Below are 3,348 nucleotides of genomic sequence, written 5' to 3'. Positions count from 1 at the left end.
ATGAGCCACCATGTGGTTGCTGGGATTTGAACTCCGGACCTTTGGAAGAGCAGTCGGGTGCTCTTACCCACTGAGCCATCTCACCAGCCCCCAAGTTGCTTTTTGGTCATCGTGTTTCATGACAGCAATAAAAACCTTAACTAAGACATAAGACAGTCAATGAATTAATTCTGAAATGTTCCAATAGCGCCAAATCTGTGGTGATTCTAAGCTAAACCAAAGTTAGGCATGATCTTTTCATTCAGGCTGATGAATCAGAAAGGTTTGTGCCTGGGTGGTTTGGCTAGCTTTGTTGCCCATACAGACTGTGTTTGAATACTTTGGTCCATGGAAGTGGCACTGTGAGGAGGTGTGGCCTTGATGGAGAAAGTGTATCACTGTGGAGGCAGGGCTTTGAGCTCTCCTATGCTCAAATTATGCCCAGTATGGAATCCTGTCACCTCTTGGTTACCTTCAGACGAAGATGTAGAATTCTCAGTTCCTCTGGCACCATGTGTGCCTGCATGTTGCCATACTTCCTGCCATGATAATGGACAAAATCTCTGAAACTGTAAACTAGCACCAATTAAATGTTTGCTTTCATAAGAGTTGCCTTGGTCATGACATCTCTTCATAGCAATAGAAATCCTAAGAAATACCTCAATCTCTATTATAATTAGATGTGATACTGTGTAAGATGAAAATTTTTAACAAATTTATCTAATGCCAATGGAAACAGACTTACAGTCATTCTTTCTGTTGTTATACAGTTTTGTTTTCATGGTCTTGATTATTGTTCAGAGATATTTCAGTTGCCTGGGACAGTTAAAACAGGTTATATCTGAAGAACTGTATTTCCTAGTGAGCTATTTTAAGTCTTCTAGTAACCCATCACTTCAGATAATCAGGATAGAATTTTCAATAATCTGCCTTCTAAATTTCAAATACTTTTATATGTGAGAATTTGCAATTCTCTATTTGTTGGCCTCAATACCTTTATATTTCTTTGCATCTGTCCACATTGAAGAATCTACTACAACTTGATTAAATACTGTGTGCCCTTTCTATCTGAGAACACACACACACACACACAGAGAGAGAGAGAGAGAGAGAGAGAGAGAGAGAGAGAGAGAGAGAGAGATCAGACAAAGTGACATACTCCTTTAATTCCAACACTGAAGAGGCACAGGCAAGCTGATCTCTTGTGAGTATGAGGCCAGCCTAGTTTACATACTAAGATCCAGGCCAGTTAAGGCTACATGATGAGACCTTGTGTCAAAATAAAGAGTTACTTTAAAACTTGGGCAGAGTGTGGTTAAATCTTTTTTTATTTTTTATTTTTTTTTTTAGTTTTGGTTTTTCGAAATCATTTTTTTTTAAAGGAAATAAGATATGTTCTAGAAAGGCTAGCCTGAGTAAATTTACCTAATGAAGGTCTTGATGTCGCCTAGACTTCTCTTCTTCTCATCCACCAAGCCAAATCTAAGGTGTCCAGCCTCCACTAACCTCCTATTGTGTGCTTCCCCAAATCCTGAAGATGGCCCACTGCCACGAGTTCATAGTACAACATAATAAAATCTCTGAAACCTATGTTGCCTGGGATCCCCACCCACCCCACCCCACCCTCTTCTTGTACTCCCTGTGGTACTCTGGAATGCCTCTGGGTGCTTCCATATCTTCCCAGTGGTGCTCAGTTGTTAGATTTTGTCCTAGTCATTCACTGCATTTTCCCCATTAGTTGTAGACCTTAAAAATCAAGGACTGGGAAGGAGACATTTTCCTTTTCTTAATCAACCTTTAGCTTCTGTCCACATTTACCCAGGAGTGCCTCTGCCAGCTACTGTGTAGTTCTATTTTAACTTTAGAAGTGCTATAGCAACAACTGACATTTGCTTAGCTAAAAAATGTACTGTCTGTAAACAGCTGAACATTGGTGAATAAAAATTTCTATGTACCATTTGAGCATGGATTGCTAATAAAATGTGATTCTAAGGCTAGAATTTTAAGCAAATGTTTCTAATATTAAGAAATTTTAGCTGGGCAGTGGTGGTGCATACCTTTAATCCCAGCACTCGGGAGGCAGAGGCAAGTGGATTTCTGAGTTCGAGGCCATCCTGGCCTACAGAGTGAGCTCCAGGACAACCAGGGCTACATGGAGAAACCCTGTCTTGAAAAACCGAAAAAAAAAGAGGAAAGAAAATTTAAATACGAAAGAATTAGAAAAGATGTAGAAAATAAAATCAGTCATCCATGATCTTAACACATCTTATGCATTTTCTTTCTGTCTCTCATATGTGTGTGTATATATATATATATATATATATATATATATATATATATATATATGTGTGTGTGTGTGTGCATACATATATATGTATTTAAATCCTTTCAGCATGAATTCAACTATAACATGAATATACAGCATACATGCTTTAAATATGAACTGAATTTTTGTTCTGTTTTTCATATAATAGCCTTTCTAATAAATAATTTTATGATATTAACTGTGTATAACCATGAATTAACCTACAAAGCATCTGTTATTGCACATTGGGCTGCTTCTCATTTATCATGAAAATATTATGAAAGAAATATGTATGTAGCTTCCTTTCTTTCTCTTTAGCATAGTCAGAAGCTAGGTCTCACAGTATAACCACCTGACCTTAGACTCTTAATCCTCCTGCCTCAGCCTGCCTATTGTGGGATTATGGATATGTATTACTATATTCAGTCTAAAGCATTGTTCTTTTCTCTTTTTTGTTTTGTTTTTTTTTGTTTTGTTGTTTGTTTGCTTGTTTGTTTTTGAGACAGGGTCCCTGACTGGCTTGGAACTTGCTGTGTAGATCAAGGTGGCCTGGAATTCACAGAGCTCTGGTGCCTCTGCCTCCAAATGCTGGGATTAAAAATATGTACTACTATGTCTACCTGCATGCATTATTCTCTCTTTAAAAGATTTATTATTTTTATTATATGTATAATTATTTTATATAATATCTAATAAATATATATGTATGTATATATATGTTTTACTTGCATATATACCTATGTGAGCATGCCCAGAGCTTGAAGAGGCCAAGAAGAGAGCACTGGATTCTTTGGAATTAGAGTTAAGTGTAGTTGTGTGTTGCCATGTGGATCCTGGAGACCAAACCCAGGTCCTCTATAAGAACAATAAGAGCTCTTAACCACTGAGCCATGTCTCTAGCCCTGCATATATTGTTCTTAATACATATTCTCAAGTTATATGTATTATATACATGCTCTACCTAGTTAAACAGACTACTGCCAATCCTGTTTATTACTAACTCATTATACAAACAAATATATCCAGGATCTTCATATATGGAGAGGATTAAATTATATGAAAAG

This window comes from Mus pahari, chromosome 13 (genome assembly GCF_900095145.1).
Source record: "Mus pahari chromosome 13, PAHARI_EIJ_v1.1, whole genome shotgun sequence".
Lineage (NCBI taxonomy): Eukaryota > Metazoa > Chordata > Mammalia > Rodentia > Muridae > Mus > Mus pahari.
The sequence above is the reverse complement of the archived record's forward strand: the minus strand, read 5'-3'. Positions refer to the sequence as shown.